The following is a 22,229-nucleotide window of genomic DNA, read 5'->3' as shown; positions in this document are numbered from 1 at the left end:
ACTTGAGATCCTAAAAATGTGGCGGCACAAAGAAGTGAGGTATCGAAAACGGTTAGCTATCATGTCCATAGGAGTCCATAGTAAACGTGAAAAATAATTATATCAATTAGTGTTCTTTCAAGGCGAGGTACTCAGAATCCTAATCTGTGTCTGAGCCTCACCATTGTGGAGCCAGAAAATTGATGGCCAAGAGCTATGATATGCTCTGAGAAGGCCGCTGCATTTCTTCAAATGGGATTGGGCGTTACCACGTAACAGTAATAGGACGAAAAATGTTGGACTCAGGAAGGGTAAAATTAGCTACTCCCACTTAACGTAGTGCAACAGTATGGAAAATGTTTTGTTGGACTCATGAGGGGTAAACTGAACTATTTGCAATGCACAGAGTGCATCAGTAGGAAAAGTGTTGGATTGCAAAGGGCTAAGCAGTATTATTTCTACTCCAGTCTATGCAACAGTGATTGGACCAGTAGAGAAAGTGTTGAATTGCTGAGGGGTGAAATGTACTATTCCCACTCAAGTCGGTGTAACAATAGTGAAAGTGTTAGACTGCAGAGGAGTGCATTTTATTATTCCTACTCCAATCTATGCAACAGTTGGGAAAGTGTTCTGGAGGGGGAAAATTATTATTCCCAGTGCCGTCAGTGCAACAGTAGTGAAAGTGTTGGATTACAGAGAGTTCCCAGGTAGGGAGAATCCAGCCTGGTGGTGAATGTGAGTCCATAAGAACCCCTAGGTATTTGTAGGAGTCTGCACTGTTGATGCTTTTAAAGTTAAACTGCCACCCCCCACCTTGCTGCATTCTTGTCCCAAAGGTAATTGTCCTCGTCTTTGTTAGATTGTATTCCAACTCGTTGCGGATTCTGTAGGGAAGCAGCTGGTCAAGCAGCCTCTGCAAACTGACCCTTGTATGGCTAAGCAGGATGAGGTCAACTGCATATAGTGAATTACTGACACAGGTTACGCCAAGTTTTGGACGATGAGATTTAACGTCTTCAAGTGACTGTGATGTAACTGAACGGAAGAGGTTAAAAAGAAGGGGTGCCAGCACGCATCCTTGTTTTACACCGCATGATGTTTGGGTTTTCCTTATGATGTGAGATCCATCTCCCAATTTTATATTGATACAGGTGTTTGTTTTGAGCTGAATTATAGCCTATAAGAGAGTAGGTGGAATCCCCCGTTTCTGCAGTTTAGTCCATATTTCACTCCTATCACATGGTCAAATGCCGCCTTGAAGTCGACAAAGGAGCAATAAAGTGGCATTTTTGAAGCTGAGTCTTTCTCCATGAGTACCGATATTGCAAGCAGGTTTGTTATGGTTCCTGATTTTGCCATGATGCCTGTCTGATTGAAAGGTAAACGTTGATTTTCTGTGGCCCAAGATGATAGGTCTTCAAGCAGCAGGCTGGCGTAATATTTAGATTTGATGTCCAAAAGGCCTTCACTAATGTTTGCACTGTTTTGCCCTCTTTGGCCTTGTGTTCTCCCATTCACAAGGGACCTAAATGCCTTTGGATTAGGGTTTTTGCTTGCATGGACTAATCTGGTCTGAATTTTTTTTTTTCTCAGAATATTGCTTGCCTAAATGTTTTTGAGCTTGCTTACAGATGTTATATAACTGTTCGTCTCCCAGGCACTTTCATGCTAGTCTTAATCCTGAATTCTGCAGATTTTTTTTTTTTAGTCTCTGCAGATACGATTGTTAACTTCCTGTTTGTGGTTTTTTATGGTGTGAACAGGAATTTTTTTGCAGTTGGTGTGAAAAGTTCTTCCATACTGCGGTAGGCTGAATATCATCAAGGCTCCTTGCACCCAACAGGGCTCTGCATATTGTCATTGTTTTTGGTGTAGAGAAGTCTGTCCATTTTAACCTTTTGGGGTTCTCTGTAAAAATTCCGCTTGTTGTCAGGCTTGTTATGGCATACCATGCAACATCGGAAGACAGGGTAATTACTTGAGGTCAATGATCACTGTCTCCTCGTGCCACAATGGTATAATTTTCTATCAAGGAGAATATTTCATTATTGCATATAGTGTAATCTAAGAAGGAATTAGTAGTTCTTGTTTAGTTTGGAGGTTTGTCCATGGGAAAGCGGCTGTTCAAGGTTGCGTAACCTAGACTACTGAGTTGTAATACCATGTTTTCACCCAGTTTGCTGTATTTATTTCTGGTGGGCTTTATTTGTTCTGTGGTGTATTTGTTACCCTCCAGGCATATTTCGTCAAGCTCGTCTGGGGGATGTTGAAAAAGATTTGTGTTATGGTCACATGACATTAGAGATGCTGTACCTCCATAATCACTTAGTAGGTTGCACATGGTCCAGCTTAGCACTTTTCTCCCTAGCATTTGGTGAAATGTTTACATTGATCATGAGCATTTGTCTGATGGAATTGGGGTTTCTGATCCTTATACCAATAATCCAGTCTTCTTCAAATGGAAGCTGGTCGATGTTTGTGTTTAGCTCGCCATCAACATAGATCGAGATGCTGCCCCTAGGTCTACCAAACTTGTGTAATCTTAGGCGGGAAGCCTGTAATTTAAGTACCCTTCAATTGGTAGACTTGCCTCCTTCCATGTTTCCTCAAGGAGTATGATCTTGTGTTTTTTTAGGAACTTTATCAAGTCCGGTGACTAAAATTTCGTGGTGAGGTCTTTGATATTCCAAAAACACACTGAAAGCCCATGTTGGAAGCTATTTCAATGGTGGTTAAACCGGGAAAGTGCCACTGGCAAGCCAGGCCAATTCATCCATCATAGTATCTGACTTCTTTATTACTGATTGATCACTTTCTGTGAGAACTCGACCTTGTGCGGATTTCAAGATTATAAGAGGTGGATTACTGGAGTTATGAAAGGGAGCCAAGGGTACTGCAAGTACTGACGGGTACCGTGTTTCAATAAGAGGAGATATTTTGAGACCCCAGCTGTTAAATTGGTCAGACCTTGATATTACCAGTTCCTTTATTGTCACTGATGATAATGTAGTTAAAGTCAATTCAGAGTTTGTTTGCTTTTAATGGGTATAAATGCAATAGATGTTGTATCATTAGATTCCTGGTTGCACAATTCTGGAATAAATTTGAACAATTTTAGGATATTTCCTCTATTCAAACTATAGTGCGGGCCTTGAGTAATGTACTCTAGAATAAATAAAAGTTTAGATGATGAATTTGCTGTTATTGGATCCCATTCTGGGGCAATATAGATGCTCTTATCCTTTTTCTTTGATTGGCCGATCCTCCGTTGTTCAGTAGTTGATAGTTGCTGATATCCCTCATGTTTACCACTAGGGTAAGGGACTGCCTTTTTGGGAAGATTTTTGCACATGTTTACAATGTCCGGGTTTTGTGTGAATGTTTACCACTAGGGTAAGGCAATGCCTTTTTGGGAAGATTTTTGCACATGTTTACAATGTCCGGGTTTTGTGTGAATGTTTACCACTAGGGTAAGGCAATGCCTTTTTGGGAAGATTTTTGCACATGTTTACAATGTCCGGTTTTGTGTGAATTTTATCCGAAGGCTCTCCTTACCACCTAACTTTAGTTCTTCGTTTGGCTGCTCTGTGACAACCATTCTTTGTGTTGACTTAATCTTGCTTGCTGGGTCCATGGGGGTTGTTGAAGCTTTAAATCCAGTCGCTGAAGAATTTGATAAAGAAACTCTCTCAGAGTCCTTTTGTGACACAACTGGGGTCTGGGGTTGTAATTCCTTTGGTGGGGCTACCCATCTATGACCAGGAATTTGCCTGAGGTTTTTGTAGTGACATAATGCGGGTGTTGCATTGCATGTTTGTGCGGCTGAGGGTTTTGGGGATAATTATTCTAACAGAAACAAACTGCTGTCGGTACTTGCTGTACTTGTTGAGCTGGATCATGGATTGCTTTCACGTATTGAAAAAGGATTGCTGGTTGTATTTTGTGTTGCAGCACTGCACCTTTTATGTTTTCTTCACAATCTTTTTTTCCCTTTTTCTCAGCTATTTTTATAATGGTTTGTTCCTTGTTCACTTACCCATGTTAGTGAACCTGGGATCCCTATTTCCCAGTGAGAACGTGGTCTTTGAAATGGTCTGTGGCTCTGTTCTCAATGCTTTTTGGTCCCTGTTATCTGATTTAACTTGTTAGTGAGTTCTACCCTTAGTAGTTGCCGCGTGATTTTGGGGGACGAGTCAGCCGATGGAACGTCTTTCAGCGGAGTGAGGGCGCTTGCACCTACATTCTTGTTTCCTACATTAATTCCTCGCTTCACACTATGCTCATTAGTTGTTGTCTGCGTGGTTAGGATGGTTGAATATGAATGCTGGTGCAGGGGTTGATCCTGGAAGGGTACTGGTGACTTCCTGATTCCTGTGAAGACTGTAACAAGGAACTTGTAGAGGGAAGACAAGATATCTACTATTGAGAGCAGCCACATACTGATTGTACCGTTTTGCCATTGGATTGAGCTTTTATGATCAGTTTGTTAAGATCTTCAAATGTATGGTCTATCCCTGCCGTGTATACTGCAAGTGTGTTTAAAAGGTCGGCTTCTAGGTCCAGTTTGTCTGAAAGATAATTTAACGTAGTTACTGTAGATTGTAATGTTTGCAAAAGTAGAGGCCAGAGTGTGTTAGGTTCAATCACAGACAGCTCACGACCTTCGTGCACACCAACAATCCTGTTAAAGTCTGCCTGAAGGGAGGATAGATCCAGTAACCAGCAGTCGTTGGGTTCTCCTTGCTTTGTTTCAAGGTGGTTGTGGCTAGCAGGAACTGGTGGAGTTATTGGGGCCAGCAGTTTGATGTTGCCTGGCAATATTCGGGTCCATCGTGCTGCCTGGGTACTAAGAGTGTTTCTTATTTGCAGCTAATTCTTTAGTGGGTGGGTTGGATTCCTGTGGTGGAGACGACTTCAGATTAGAGGGCGGGTACTCACTTGAAATAGTGATTGGCGAAGAACATTGTGCTTTGTGGCTTTTTAAGATTGGTAACTCGTGGTTAGTTTCATTGCTGAACTGAGGTTAGTCTTGACTTAAGATTTTGGGGAGTAGAATGATCTTCTGTTTTTAGGATCCTGTCCAGGTATGAGCAGGGGCCCTGTCCATTAGGCTTCTTGTGAATCATGGCCTGAACTTTTATTAGCACCAGATCTACTTTCTGACGTGGTCATGTAGGCTGTATAGGTGGTGCTGTCATTGAACTGGGGCCATTTGATGCTGGTAATTTAGTGCCACTTTTCTTAAAATAATCTCGGTCCTCTTTTGTGCATCGACTACAGTTGTTTCACGCTTCTTGGTTAATTAGTCCATCAGATAATGTTAAGGTTTCCACTTCTGTTGCACAGCCAGGAGTATTTGGGTCCTGTTCAAGAAGCTGCTATAAGGTGGCTAAGTGCCCGAGGGTCGGGACATGTTGCACCAAGGTTAGGGATGTTAGAACCACCTGAAGGCTCTTTAATCGTTTCTATACTTTGCTTCTTACGTTTTTTTCACTGATTCTTTCCTTAGTCTTGTGGACCTCATCGTGCAGTAGTTGTAACTTGCAAAAGCCACACAATTGATGTACAGAATGCAGAACAAATCAAAACATTCACCCCCAGTCAAGAGATCTGGGTTAAATGTCCCCATGAGGCACAGGGTCAAGACTGATTTGCATATCGCTGGGTCTAAACTGGGTGGTATGGTGAGCAAAAGAACGATGGATTTAATCCAGATCTCTTGACTTCAACATTCCGTCCATCATTTGTTTGTGTAGCACTTTTCACCCTATGTGGGTTGGGTATGCCCAGAAGTGGGTCCCTTGCTCACTGTGCCAATGGATTCAAGCTAGCCTGACTGATGAAGGGTAATACCCAGAAACCGGTCCCAGGATGCTTGTTTCCGGTCCGGGGAGGACCCGGCCTGGCAGTTCGGTCTGGGCTGTTCCCATGAGGCACAGAGTCAAGACTGATGTGCATATGGCTGGATCTAAACTGGGGTGGCATGGTGAGCAAAAGAACGATGGATTTAACTCAGATCTCCTGACTGGGGGTGAATGTATGATTTATTCAGCATTCCGTCCATCATTTGTATGCGTAGTAGTTGTACCTTGGGCTGACTACTCCAACTTTCTCTTGCCAATACTCTCCATTGTTGGGATCAAGGGGGGGTTGCTACATAGACTCTGTCGCCTCTTTCCCCTTTGTGCTGTCCTTTGCCTTCCTGATGGAGAAGGTCCGCCTTTCCGCTGGTTGGTGATGATTTTACTTCCAACCACAATGTGGATAAACAAAGAAAAGGTGTCTAATTAGGACATGGGCATATCTTAAGAAATGAAGGGTCTCCTATATCTGAGTTACAGTCCACTGACACAAGACAACGTGCGCTTGAGCAGCTTCACAATTCGAGACCTGCTTATTATCTTAACTGTAGAAGGCCCAATTGTGCATTCCTGCTGTCCCTTGAAACTCCTTCTATGATCCTTCTGTGGGCTTGAGGGACTGGAGGGCCGGTCTAGGTTGTGGAAGAATAAGCCTGGGGAGCCTATCTAACTCGACTCAACTATAACCCCGAGGCTTTGAGCTCCCTGCAGCTCCTCCCTGCTCCTCTGGCCCTCTAGATGTCCGGCTCACCCCCCGCCCTGAACTAAGAGGAAGGGGTAGGGTGCCCAATCATCCGTAAATTTCTTGGACCGTCCGTAATTTGGAACTCACGTCCGTTGTCCATGAGGATCCTTTTTACGGATGCCTTTTGTCCATAATTTTGTGCACTGCAGGGAACAATACTGTTCCCTGCATGAAGCCTCAGCTACCTGATGGGGCGCCTCACACTCCTCCTCGGAGCACAAGAGCAGCCCCACCCCGCCCATTGTCATTCTGTATTTTTTTTATTTTATTTTTTAGAGTTTTATATAGCGCGAACTAGACCCGAACCAAATCAGGTATCAGCAGAATATGAGAGTGAGATGGGATATTTTAAAGAGGATGTCGACCTTTTATTAGAAAAATATGCATCAGATGTACTGATAATTATGGGGGGTTTTAATCACAAGCTAAACCCAAAGAAGGCCGATCTCTGGAATAGAGAATTGTTAGATGTATATGGAATAAACCACGCTAGATTTCCAATATATGAGCTTTCGAAACAGGAGATGGAATTAGTAAACTTTCTAGGAGGTAGGGGACTCCTATGTCTGAATGGCAGAATGAAGACGGATTGCCCAGCAGGGAAGACCTTTAAAATAGGTTTACAGAATTGTCCAATTGATTATATGTTTATGCCAGCTTGGAATTTCCCTCTAGTACGGGAATTCAAGATAGACCAAAAAGAATTTTGTGACCACAATCCACTTCACTTAATGATATTCGGGGGAAGAAAGATGCCTAGAGACAAAGTGATCCCACAGGATGTCGAGTACCCTAAACGTGTAACGACACGACTCACTGAGGAATACCAGGAAAACTGAAGGCACTGCAATTTAAAGTTGAATCAGAAGATTTAGAGAGAAGTAACTTGGAATGGTTTATAGAGAAGATAGCCCAAGTTGTTCAGAGTCTAAGAACAGAATTAAAAAAAAATGAAAAGAATAATACAAAACCCCCGGTCAGTCGAGTAAAATGGTTCTCTGTCGAGTGCCAATCAAAAAAAAGAGAGATACGGGCAGCACAAAGAAGGCAAAAAAAGAATTTCACCCAAGAGAGAAATAAACGTATAAACAAACTGAAAGTAGAATTTAAAAAAATGGTAAGTGATGCAAAAAGGTCATATAAAGAGAAATGCTGGTCAAACCTGTTAGAAGCAATTGGAGATAAAAATCTAAGACAATTCTGGAAAATGGTAAAGGCAGCATTTGGTCCAACAGACGGAGAAATGAAATGCGTCGTCAGTGAGGCAGCCTGGGAGGAGTACATAAGGGAATTGTATGAGGCACGAGTACCTCGAGGACAGGTAGAGCCCCGAAAGTGGCTGGAAATAACTGAAGATCTTAAATCAGAGTTTAATGAAAAGCAAGTAGAGCATATAATGTGAGAACTGAAGCTAACTCATGCGGCAGGCCCAGACAACCTTCCCGCAATAATATTAAAGTCAGAGGTAAAGTTGTGGGCAAGAATCTTCGCCTCGGATGTTTCATATAATACTATCAGAAGGCATAATGCCACCAAATTGGAAGGGCGCAATAATCAGGCCAATCCATAAGAAAGGGAGTATGGATGCACCACAAAACTACAGACTGATTAATCTCCTAGATATAGGAGAGAAGGTATTTTCAAAAATCGTGCTAAATCGACTTAACGCATGGGTTAAGGAGTTTCAAATCGTACCCATAGAACAGGGAGGATTTAGGGAGGGGCACTCCACGATAGACCACGGCTTCGCATTATGGGCAATGGCAAAGAAGTCAACAGAACAAAACGGCAAGTTATGCTGTTGTTTCGTTGACTTCCGAGCCACTTTCGATTCAGTAAATCAGGACTGCCTATGGGAAACATTAATGAAGGAAAAAATTCCCAAAGACCTACTGACAATAATAAAAGAACTACACCGAGGAAACTGGGCCCAAGTAATCAGGGATACTGTGGGGTCATTGACACAAAAAAATACACATTGCAAACGGCTTGAGACAGGGTTGTGTTCTGGCCCCACAGTTATTCTCCATATTCCTGTCAGACCTACCGGCCTACTTAGAGGTTGAGGGTAGCGCAAGTCCCAGAATGGACGGAAAAAAGGTGCCCTGTCTACTTTATGCAGACAATCTGGTAATAGTAGACCAGACCGAGATAGGCCTCCAAAGAAAGTTGAACTCATTTAATGTATACTGTGATAGCAAATTCTTAACAGTAACCCTAGACAAAACAAAGATTTTATGCTTTGGTAAAAAGGCAAGTAAGTTTAATTGGTATTTAGGTGATCTTAAACTGGAAACGGTCAAAGAATACCGTTACCTAGGGATATGGTTCGATAAGACACTAAACTGGCGTACACATCTGGAAGCCCAAAAAGCAAAAGCCCATGCTTCAATCTGTAGACTAAAAATGTTTAATCAGGATTATGGGGATCTGTCACACTGTCCACTATTAAAAGCTTTTAACGCAATGATACCCCCACAAGTCCTCTACGGAGCAGAAATCCTTTATTTGAGCGGTAAGGGAGTCTGGGACTTGGTGGAAGGGAAATGCCTGAAAAGCCTCTTATCTCTCCCACAATCATCCATGGCCCAAGCAATAAGAATAGAAATAGGAACAAAGTCTTGGGAGGTACAAGTACAAACTGCGGTTATTAGACTCTGGAAACGATTGGAAGATACAGAAGGTCAAAAAGTTGCACAATGATGTAGGAAAGAAATTCAAAACAGTGACCTAAAATGGGCAAAAGCTTGTAGGGAAAGGATGGTGCAGGTTTGTGATGTGCTAAAGGTGGAGGTGAGCCAGGAAACGCAACAAATCGTGTGTACCAAGAGTGAGCTGAAATTTAATGGGAAGGAAGTATCCAGAAAGTCTGATATGGGCTATCTGGCAAAGAAAAAATCAGTAGAATTTATGATGAACTCTTGGTCAAACGAAAACTGGTTTCCCTACTTAGATATCCTTCCAAATCGCTGCTATAGGCAGGAGATATTAAGATTGCGGATTGGGATCAATCCATGGTTGATAAATAAAGATCTTAAATCAAAAATGTTAGATCATAAAGGGTGCTATAGGTGTAACCTGGGCACTACATGAGACCTTGTGCATATGCTTCTAGACTGCCTAACATTATTAGAACAGCGGAAACTGTGGCTGCGCCCAATATTTTTAAAATATGATATAAGAACAAGGGCACAGGCGGCCAACCTCTTAACTGAAATGCCCACTATCGAGATTGCTATTGCCCTAGGAAAATATATAAAGGCGGTCCAGAGCCTTATAAGAAGCCAGGAGTAATTTTTAGGATTTTATGAATTTTAAACCAATGAATTATATACCTGATCTAAAGAAAAGGAAAAGTGGTTTAATGTGATAATAAGTTTTATTATGAGTACCATATTATTGGTGTTGGTTTGTAATGTATAAGGGTGTGTAAGAGTTTTAACCTATAATGGAATATTTTGTACATGTTTTATCAACTTTTATAAGAATATTTTAAACTTGTGGTATTGCCTCTTGCTTAAAGATTACTATCATAATAAACATATCTTTGACTTGACTTGGAATCAGGTATCAGGGCGCTTTACATAGCACCAGTTACGTTACACAAGGACACACATTCATTTTTGTTAGGCACAGGGAGATTAAGTGATTTGCCCAGCATCACAGGATGTTTTTGTTTAGCGTTGTTACCGAGACTCGAACCCAGGTCCCCAGGTCCGAGGTCAAACGCCCTGGCCTTTAGGCCAACTCCTCTCTTGCCACATTGCCACATACAGAATGACAATGGGCCGGTCTGGAGTGCTACTGCATGCGGTGGTGGGCCTCCTCCTGCCTCGGTCTAGGGCAGCGCATTTTGTTAGATGAAAGGAATGTGCAAACACGCAAATGTTCCTACAGAATCCAGTTCATTCAAAGAAGCTGGTGAAAAAAGTTGAAAAGAAGGAGCTCGGACTAGAGTTCTTTCAGTCTCATCATTTTAGAAAAGTGCAGTTTCAATATTATATTCATCAAAGACATGGTTGCTGCATTTTTATTTTATGCATCTAACAACCATTGACAAAGACAATAGTTCTGGCTTGTTGTAGGTGTAAAGTTACTTGTTATTTATCTGGATACAATGACAGAAGAGGTAAAATACCAGTCCGGCGGCACACTATGCTAAACGTAGATTTTTAGCTTAGGTGTTTTAAATTGCACCCTTAATTACATCGAACACCCCCTTTTGAGAGACGCCCCCCCTTTTTTCATCCCGCTTAAAGCCCTGGAAACAACAACATGTTGCAGTTGCTTCACGTCCTAGCACTGTGCATCATGCATGACTCATGAATTTCCACCTTTTCGGATTGCCTATGTGCAGGGGCATAGGGGCCGATTCACAGAACTAACTTAAGACAAAATCCTGAACTTACTACTTTTGGTATTCACAGAAGTTAGGATTTTGTCTTAAGTTTGTCTTAAGACAGACTTAAGACAGACTTAAGACAAAATTCTAACTTAAGTCTGTCTTAAATCTGTCTTAAGACAAACTTAAGACAAAATCCTAACTTCTGTGAATACCAAAAGTAGTAAGTTTAGGATTTTGTCTTAAGTTAGTTCTGTGAATCGGGCCCATAGTGAGCACTCCCCCACCCCACCCCTTGCTTAAGGAACTACAGGGAGGGTGAAATTCTTGATGGGCCTCTTCTGTCTGGAACTCTGCAGACAAAGGCTCAGCTCATAATATCAAAAGGTGGGCGAGTGAGTAAGTGAAGGGATGGATGGATGGCTGGTTGGTTTAGTGAAAGTGTGAATGGATGAAAGAAAGGGTGAATAGATGGATAATGAGCAAAAGGATGGATGGATGAGTGAAAGGGAGAATGATCGGTGAGGGAATGGGTGGATGGATGAGTGAAAGGATGGATGAGTGATAGGGTCAATGGATGGATTCATGAGTGGATGAGTAGAAGGATGGTTGGATGGATGGAAGGTAGGATGGCTAAGTGAAAGGGTTAATGGAGAGAAAAAGAGAGGATGGGTGGAATACTGAAAAGGTTAATCGGTGGAAGGATGAGTGACTGGATGGATGAGTAAGTGAAAGGATAGCTGGATGGGTGTAAGGGTAAATGGCTGGATGAAAGAGTGGATGGATTAGTGTACGGATGGATAAGGTGAAAAGGTGGATGGATGGATGAGTGAAAGTGTGGATGGAGGGATGGATGAGTAAAATGATGGCTGGAAGGATAAACAAGGGATAGGTTTGCAAATAGATGAAAATGTTTGGATATAAATGGTATTACTTATATACTACTGCGCAACCTCCTTGATGTGTCTGTAAAACCTACCTTTTGTCCCGAAGTTTTGTCCGGAATTTTGACTCCCTGTCTTGAATTTTTGTCCTGAATTTTGACCCCCTGCCTGAATTTACGGATAAGCGCAGCGATTCAGGCTGAGGGTGTGTGCTCGTCTCGCTGATCTTTTTTTAAAGCTGATTTAATAGCTCTGTGGGAATTTCCTGATTGTACAAATTTATTCTGTGTTCTATGCTTAAGGGTACTAGAGCTCACTTACCTGTTTTTTAACGCTCTTGACCCCGTTCCGCCCCGGCATTGTGCCGTTTGTGCGGAGGGTCGTCTAGTCGAGCGCCATTTCCTGCTCCTTACACCACTTCCGCCCTGCCCCTCCACCTCGCAGGTTAGCGGTCTAGTGGTTGCAGACATTTTCCTATTTTAGGCGCGACAGCTGCACCTTTCCCCTGATAAACGCAGCGATTCAGGCTGCGGGTGTGTGCTCGTCTCGCTGATCTTTTTTTTAAAGCTGATTTAATAGCTGTGTGGGAATTTTAACCTGATTGTACAAATGTGTTCTGTGTTCTATGCTTAAGGGTACTAGAGCTCACTTACCTGTTTTTTAACGCTCTTGACCCCGTTCCGCCCAGGCATTGTGCCGTTTGTGCGGAGAGTCGTCTAGTCGAGCGCCATTTCCTGCTCCTTACACCACTTCCGCCCTGCCCCTCCACCTCACAGGTTAGCGGTCTAGTGGCTCACTCCCTGATTAGTATAAAATGGTGACCTGGCGGATGCGCAGCAGACGAGTGCCGACTTCGCGCCGAAGTTGCGCCTAAGTCAAGCCCGTCTGCGCCCGTCCGCGGCCGACCGGGCCCCGGGGCCAGCTATAATGCCCATTTCATTACCTATTCTTCTGCTGACCTTTTAATGCTTCTCCGCATGGTGCCCTTACAGGCCCGCGCCGCAAGGGCTGACTTGGATTGTGGTATTTTTGTTTCCTCGGATACTCTTGTCTCAGAGACTCTTTCCCTCTGCTCTGAGCCGATACCTTCTCGTCGCAAAACATCTATTCTTGGGGCCACTCCATTGACCGTGATATATCTTAATACTCGGTCAATGGTGAAACATCAACTCGAAATATTCCAGCTGCTAGACGATAGAGCTGTGGATATCCTCCTCCTATCAGAAACCTGGCTGACTGAGGATTCAATCCCCGACATTCTTGCTGCTATCCCCGCCGGCTATTACATCCTGCAATCCAATCGACCAGCTGGGCAAATCGGTGGCGGGGTGGCAGCCATCATTCGTTCCCAGTATATTTTTACAACCTTAGCTTGTGCCGTGATCCCCAAAACGGAAAGTCTCATTATCAAATTTACTTCTCCCAGGTCCTCTTTTATAGTTGTTCTCGTGTATAGACCCCCTGACCATATGCCCTCTTTCCCTCAACAGTTTGGTGATCTCATTTCCCAACTTATCATTAACCATGCTAAGGTTATCATTATTGGAGACTTTAATTACTGGCCCTCTGCCCCCCGGGAAAGCCGTCTCTCGGAGGAATTCTCTGATCTTCTATCAGGCCTGAATTGTCGTCAATATGTTAAAATACCTACTCACTGCAAAGGCCACATTTTAGACCAAGTGTGGACGGCCAACCTTGAAATTTCGCCCCCTACAGTGACCCCTTGTTCCTGGTCAGATCACTGTTTCATTTCCTTTTCCCTTAATTTGACTATTCCCAGTCGCCCCATCCCCATGACCAATTTCACTGTTCGGAACTGGAAGAGAGCCAATCTGGTGGAACTTCACTCTATACTTGCCTCCACAGTCCCTCCGACCTCCGCCTTGGTGACTCGCCAGGCTTTCCTTCTTGAACAATGGCTGTTGTCCGCCTGTAACACTGTCGCCCCTCTGAAAACTATAAAAACTATGCACCCCCATGACGCCCAGCAGTGGTTTACGGACCAACTAAAGCTGGACAAATTAGCTCTACGCCAGGCTGAGTGCAGCTGGAGGCGTAACTATGACCAACAACTCAAAATTGAGTTTGTGGACTGTCTGAAAGCCTATAAAAATCCATCTTACTGGCTAAAACAACCTACTTTTCCCAAACAATTATGGCATCTGCCTCCAATGCTAAGGACATCTTCTCCATAGTGAATGAGCTCTCTCTACCAGACCGTGTCACTCCTCAACCCCAACCAACACAGGCTCTGTGCGATTCACTCAATGCCTTTTTCATTGACAAAATCATTACTATTAAGAACAATATCCCCCTGCCTTCATCCCCTTCTCCTCCCCCTTTACCCCCTAGAAATCCTTGCTGCCTGGATGTTTTCCCTCCGATCTCCCTTGCGGAGTTTCACTCGTTACTGCATAAAGTGAGTTCTGGCTCCCCCAATGATTGCTGCCCTCCCCAAATCCTTAAAGAAATCTTCCTGGCCTGCCCTGACCCTCCACTGGCCTTACTTAACAACTCGCTGGCGACGGGGGTGGTCCCGGACTCCTTTAAACAAGCAGTTGTGATACCGATACTAAAAAAGACCAATGCCGACCCTACGGTCTTAAGCAATTATAGGCCCATCTCCCTTCTCCCCTATCTGGGGAAAATTCTGGAGACATATGTCACTCGCTGCCTGAGTGCTTTCATTGAGAGCTCGTCTTTTCTGGAGGCCCAGCAAGCCGGTTTCCGCCCACTCCATTCCACAGAGGCGGTCATTGTGGCTGTGATGGATACCTTGAGAAAGGGCGCCGACAATAACACCTCCCAAGCACTTGTCTTGCTGGACCTGTCGGCGGCCTTTGACACGGTCGATCATGCAATATTGATCGACCGTGTCAATAATGCCGGCATTCAGGGCATAGCTCTCGACTGGGTTAGATCTTTTCTGGACAAGCGCTCCCAGGCAGTGCACCTGTCTACCTTTTCTGCCTCCTATTCCCCCCTTTCCTGCGGAGTCCCACAGGGCTCCGCTCTATCTCCTTTGTTATTTAATTTGTACATGCAGCCCCTAATAGCTTCCCTCCGCAAATCCGCAGCCACAATTTTTAATTACGCGGATGATTTGCAGTTAATTTTCCCTATTGACACCTCCCTTTCCTCCCGCACTAGCTTCCAAACTACTATGTTCAATATATCGGAGTGGATGTATCACAGCCAGCTTAAATTAAATCCCTCCAAGACCGAGCTTGTGTTGGTGGGCGGATCAGCCAATCCATGGAATGACAGCTTTTGGCCTCCCTCACTAGGGCCTTCTCCTTGCCCCGTCAACTCTGTGAAGAGCCTTGGCGTAGTCATCTCCAGTGACCTATCCATGAGGTCCCAGATTAGTGCCGTCACGTCATCCTGCTTTTTCCACCTGCGTAGGATACGTAAGATCAGTATATTCCTCACCAGAGATGCACTTATCCTTGTCATCATGGCCCTCGTTATGTTGAGAATTGACTATGCCAACACTCTGTACGTGGGAATTCCTGCATACCATCTCCACAGGTTGCAGCTGGTGCAAAATCAGGCAGCACGCTTGGTTTACCATCAGCCCAAGCACCAGCACGTTTCGTCGCTGTTGCGGAGCCTGCATTGGCTCCCGGTGGCTAAACGCTGCACCTTCAACCTTGGTTGCACGATATTCAAAGCTCTGTCTGATCTGGCTCCTGTTTTCACTTCTTCTAGTCTGAAGCGATATGTTCCCTCGCGAGATCTCCGCTCCACCTCCCACAACCTTTTAGTCATTCCTAAAATCAAACGTAAAAAACACGGTGGTCTTTGCTTTTCTTTTTTTGCCCCCAAAATCTGGAATTCCTTTCCGTCTGCCTTCCGACATTGCCCTACCTATGACTGCTTTCGTAGAATGTTGAAAACGTTTCTCTTCCAGTCAGCATTCGAGTAACCCCTGTTCCTGCCCTCCGCATTTGTTATGAGCGCCATGAAACCGTCCGGTGACCGAGCGCGGTATAAATAATTTTAACATAACATAACATAACATTTTCACCCATGACAGTTGGTCACCCTAGGAAGGGGGGGTATTAACATGTAAGGCGGCAGTTGGCAGGTGCTGGTGCACAGCGCCTTTGGATGCTGCAGAGGGTGCTGGTAGGATGAGGAAGTGCGGGCAAGATGAAGAAGTGTGGGTTCTGTCGGCCCACACCATCTCCCAAGCAGCACAGGCCTAACGCCAGCCACCTCCGAGAGGTCAGGTGGAGCTGCGGCTCTGACTGCTAAAGTCCCCGTCTGTCACCTGCCTCTTGCAGTTCGAGCCGCGTCACTTAGGCGGCGGTGCAGGATCCTCACGGCAGCCACCATAAGGGGTGGCTCTAGGCTCATGGCGTCCCTGGGCAGGGAGCGTAGGTAGGGGGCCCCTGGAGGAACGCAGGCGCGGAGGCCAGTGAAGAGGGGAGGGTGAGGGTGTTTGGAAGTGGAACAGAGCCGGAGGCCGCCAAATCCCTGCCTGGGGCCGCCACGCAAATATGTATCCATCCTCAGAGGATTATTATATTAAGGATATATATTGGCGTGGCGGCCCCTGGGGTTTGGTGGCCCTGTGTAGGTGCACAGCTTGCACATGCCTAAGGCCGCCCCTGCCACCATTTTCAGCTCACGGTACCTGGGAGCGGGGGAGGGTCTGCGGCGCATGGCTCAGGGCCCGCAGCTCCTTTGCTCAGCAGTCGCACTTGATGGCTCTGTCACTTCCGCGCTAGAGAGATGTGAAAAGTTGCTGACTTTCAAATGGAGGATGTTATTTATTTACAAAGAGGAAATGTTTCTTTTGGACAGCTTTCCTTTTGGAAATTGGGTCAGTTGTCTTAAGAGAAGTAGCCAGTGGTTTGTACCACCCCCACCTATTTCCCCAAAGTCTTCTAAAATGGAAATCTATGTTTTTAAAGTAGCATCGGTCAGTTTAAGGAACACAAGGTGTAGAAAAACGTTCCCTTTTTGAGATGCAAAAACAGGAATGGGGTCTATGCTTCCTGGCAGACAGCCATCCCTGTGTTTGTAGCAGGTATAGTAACCTTCCAATCGTACTGAAATCCGATGTGAGTGCACATTTTTCAACACGATCTATTGGTACATAACAAAATAAGACAGATTGCAGAAAGTCAGCTGACAATGTTCGCCCTCCGTTTGCGATTTATCTGTTTCTACGTCATGCTCTATATCCTGAGGAGGCAGGATGACATAAACGGCATTGTTAGGAAAGGAGAAAAGCTGTCATTGCCATCAACTCCTTTGTAACTTTCTGATCCCTATTAATGCTGATGTGATGATTAAGTGGTACTAGTTGTAGATCGGTTACAAAGGACTTTGGATCCATAGACAATTCCGCCCAGCTTGATCAAAAGTGAGTTCCAATACCAGGATTTTCCTGGTCTAGGAACACCCAATCTGATTTATTATAACATTTCTTGCAGCTTTAGCAACAGCAGCAGCTAAGTGTGTGCGCGATACCCCCCCCCCACACACACACACACACTCAACGGGCATGACCATTTTTTTTTCAGCAAGAGGTTCGGAGGCAATGGTTCCCTCTGCCAGGGCACCTTTTCCCCCTCCCTCCTCCCTCCTCCCACCACCTACTCCCACCTCACATTTACCATATGCTAAGGGCAGGTGGTAAATCTGCACTTTAATCTCCCTGGAACAGAAAGTAAAACGGGGTCTGTTCAGTTATTTCTCGTTTTGTGGGGTGGATTAACCCATAATTGCATGGTACTAGCGAGACGTCTCTGCATGGGGATGTTCATTTTGTGAGGAGAGTTCACAACCACCCAATAGCATGTAACTCATAATTAGGGCCTTTTAACCTTCGACCAAGGTGCTTGTTCAATAATGCCTTATAAATGCATAATTATTAAAAACGTGCCTGTTTGTTGCAATCAGAAATGAGGAAAAAATAATCCAAATTGTCAAAAGGTTAGGAGCAAACGTAATGAAATATTTGCAACTTGGCTTTTCTTAATTATTTTTATCCTTGTCATTTTTGGGGTACATATTGGGTTGTAATTTCCTATTTGCTAGTCTCTGTCTTAGTGTTTTAAATGTGTGCATCCTGCTGTCGCTTTTTAATATTAACTAACTGGATGCAAATCAATCATAAAACACATGAAGATAATGCTTTCTACTTTGCATGCACCTTTCACTAGCACCATAATGTGTTCATTTGGCTTGCATATTCACCCCCTGCTGTGGTTCAGATTCTACTCACACAATCACACACACACACCATGCATTCATCTTCTTGTCCTTCACATCCATGCACTCATCAATCACATATACATTTGTCTGTCCAACCACACCAACACATTTTGCACAAATATTCTCTTGCAGTCTTCAATCCTCCTGTGTATCCTTCTGATCACACACAAGAATCCATCTATTCAGCATCCACAGTCAACTGTCAATACACTCTGGTTTATCCTTCAACGTCTCCCTACACCTCCGCACCGATCAACCAGTGCCAATATATGATTCAATACCCTAACCCATACATATATTCATCCACCTTCACGAAAGCATTCAGTCCTCCGCAACCAAATATCCATCTATCAAGCACAGTAGCATACTTTCAGCAGTGAAAATCCCAACCATCTATCCACTCATTTACCGTTCTATGCACCTACGTCTATGTATATTCAAATAGAGCCAATAATCCGATATACATCGGTGTATGCTTATGTGTGTTGTCTGATTTTGTGCATTTGTCTTTGTGCATGTGCTTGTTAGTTTTTTCTGAGTGTATATGGTCACTTGTTTATAGTATTATCCATGTGTGCATCCGCACACATCATGAAACATAACACCATTAGAACAAAGAACAAATATGTGTAAAAAGCCAACCCTACTGGCTTTGTCAATGATTGTTTTACTTGTGTGGGCAATGGATGTGCAAGGCAAGCATATATTCTTGGAGTCAGACCTTGGAGTCTATAATTTCAGGTGCATGCCAACGGCAGTTGGACATTTGTCTCAATACTTGAGATGGATACAATCCCTATATGAAACACCAACAGCTATAGTAAGCTATCTAGGTAATAACTCAGATAGTTTCTTGATAAAAAGGGGTACTAGACAGGGGTGCCCTCTTTCACCCCTGCTCTTTGCTTTAGCCTTAGAACCATTCCTAAATGCTCTTATGATCCAAGACCGTATTATTCCAATAGAACATGAAGGCAATACCTTAAAAATTACAGCTTTTGCTGATGACATTGCCATCTTTACCACCGAATTGGTACAAGCTATACCTAATATAATTAAGGAAGCTAGTGATTTCGGCGATATATCAGGTTACTGCTTAAATGTTAATAAAACTCAAGTAATAGCGAATTATAAACCACTTCAACCGATAATAGGCCTATGCCCTGACGCTACATATCTAGGGGTGAAACTTACTTCGAACATTGATAAAATCATTTCATTAAATTATGAGCCCCTACTAAAGGATATTACATCCACTCTCAAAAATTGGCATAAAATACCACTTAGTTTGATCGGACGCATCAATACAATTAAAATGAAAATAGTACCAAAAATACTTTACCTGTTTAGATCTATCCCGTTACAACTGAATATATCTTACATTAAGAGGATAGAAAGTATCTGTAGCAACTATATATGGGGATACAAAAAAGCCCGCAGGTCAATGACGGCACTGAAACTATCTATTGAAAAAGGAGGATTAAACTTCCCAGAACTAAAAATTTACTTTTTTGCTACTTTTATCTCACGTATACGCAGCCTCTTGTCCAAAGAAACTCCTCTGTTCTATCACCAATTCGTGTTAGGGCCACAAAGCAACCAATTCTTATTTCGGGTCCATGACCCAAACTACTACAAAAGAGTTAAATTCAAGACTGTTAGAGCCATCAAAAGAATCTGGGATCAAATTATAGACACAAATAAAATTCCTTTTTTTAACGCTGAACTACCAATATGGGGGAACCCGGGGTTACCAAACATCTTCTCTGATGGCGCTAGCGCTCAATGGCTAGATCATGGTATTAAATCTTTGGGAGATTTTTATGGTTCAGAAGGTCTTCTAAGCTTTAATACATTAAAAATACTATATAAGATTAAAGATACCATGTACTTTAAATACATACAGCTACAAGATTTTTTGATTAACAAAAACAAAATTGTGAGCGTCGAACAATCAGAGATTCTTCAATGTATTTATTCGAATCTCACCAAATCTCTTATTAGTAAAAGCTATACTCTGTTGAATAAAGGCCATGTTGGTGATTGTGGGAAGATAGCAGACAAATGTCCTATTACTTACCGGTAATCTTCATTACTCCGGGTCCCGTAGTCCTCAACACCTTCATACTTACAAGTGGAGATGACCATCTCCCGACAGAAAAAAACAAGAGGAATGCTGGGACACTAATACTGCCCTTCCCCCCGGGAGTACATAAGCAGTACTTACCCAGCAGACCTCCTGTACTAACAAGCCCAGACAGGAAGGCCGGCCGCCCGGGAGGGAGGGAGGGGCGCATGAAGGTGTCGAGGACTACGGGACCCGGAGTAATGAAGATTACCGGTAAGTAATAGGACATTACCCCCAGGTCCCTCCGTCCTCGACACCTTCATACTTACAAGTGGAGAATACCAAAGCAGAACACCCGGCCTTCCGCACGCACAAGCACACCCAGTAAACCACAACAAAAGCAGCCACCCAAGGGAGCACCGAGAAGGAGGAAAGGAAGACCGCAGGAACAGGCCGGCCGGCAACCCGAAGAGGACAGCAAGGACAAGGACCGGAGCTCCAAAGAAAGGAGGCCGCCAACCCGAGAAACCGGCAACCGGGACCTGGACCAGGACACCAAGACCAGCCAAAACAACCCACCGGAGAAGACCGCCCAGGCCAGAACCAGCAGGAATGCACACAGGGCCAGGCAGACCCACCAGGAAGACGAGACAACCCGGAAGAAAGCCAAAGAAGGAACGGCCAACAGAGCGCAGGCACAAGCGCCCAGCCCAAAAAAGGAAGGAGAAGCACAGGCCAGAAACACGGCCAAACTCCCAAAAGAAAGGACTCAAGCCCAAGAGAACCGAGGAGGAAACCCGCACCGCGGAGGCCCAGTAGGCAACAAGCACCCAGGAGCCGAACAGGACCCAGAACCCGACCCAAAAGACAGGGATGGGAAGGAACCCCAGAACCCAGCCGAAAGCCCACCAAACAAGGAGAGGCCAACAAGACCGGAAACCAGCAACAAAGAAAACTCAACCAGGACGGGAACAGAGAAACCAACCACAAGCCCTGAAAACCCCAACCCCAAAGGGATGGAACACAAGGCAGGAGGGGAGCACAGAGCAACCGGGAAACCCCAGCAGCCAGCCAACGAGGCACAGAGGGCAGCACAAAGAAGGCGCCTAAAAGACACAGGAACCCCACACCCAGGCCAGGCAAGCAGCAAGGGCAGGAGCAGCGGGAAAAAGAAAGCCTCGGGAGCACAGCACCCAGACCACAACCACAAGGCCCCAACCCAGCAAAGCCGGAGAGGAGCCAAGCAAACCGCAAAAAAAGAGGCCAACAAACCCGAACAGAACCGGGAAGCCAGGACCAGAGCCAAGCAACCCGACCACGCAGGAGGAACAGCAGGCCCAAGCAAACCCCAGAAGAAGAGCAGAGGACCAAGCAGCAGGAAACCACAGACAACCCGCAGCCAGGAGGGAGGGCACGCAGAGGCACTAGCACCACAGAACAGCACCCCAACCATAGACGGAGGGGCAACCAAACAGACCCACACTGGGAACAAAGCCCAGGAAAGCAAGGGAGGAAGGAGCGAGCCAGGACCACAGAACCAGGAAGAACCCGGAAAAGGCCGGCAACAACCCCCAGAGCAGGCCAAAAAGGGCATCACAGCCCGAAAACCCAGAAGGCCCGAAGCCCCACACACACAGCCAGCAAGAAGCCGGCAGAACTGAAGCCACAGAACCCCACATAGGCCCACAACACCGGGAAACAAGCCCGGGAAGAGAACCAACAGCAGGAGAAGGCCCAGAAGGAACCACCAGGAAGCGGCCCCAACACAGAACACCCCGCCAGGGCCCAAAGGGACACCAGCAGGGAAGCAGAGCCCAAAAAGGAGCACCAAAAGCAGGAGCGGGCAGCAGCAGCAGAAACCACAGCCAGGCACCCACCAAGGGAACCAGACGAGACCCGAACAACCCAGGGAGCAAACACCCCCAAACAGGAGATGGACCCGGAAGTCAACAGCCCCCAGCAGCCCCAGAAGGCCAGGCAGGGACCAACCCGGCCCGACCAAGCCCAACACAGAGCAGACAGCGGAGCACGGGGACAGCACATCAACCCGGTGAACAGGAGGCAAGAAAGGAACCGGCAGCAGCCTGGAGGCCCCAGCCCGGAATAAACCAGGCAGGCA

The sequence above is a fragment of the Lissotriton helveticus genome, chromosome 9, assembly GCF_964261635.1.
Source record: "Lissotriton helveticus chromosome 9, aLisHel1.1, whole genome shotgun sequence".
NCBI lineage: Eukaryota > Metazoa > Chordata > Amphibia > Caudata > Salamandridae > Lissotriton > Lissotriton helveticus.
This window is presented reverse-complemented; position numbering follows the sequence as displayed.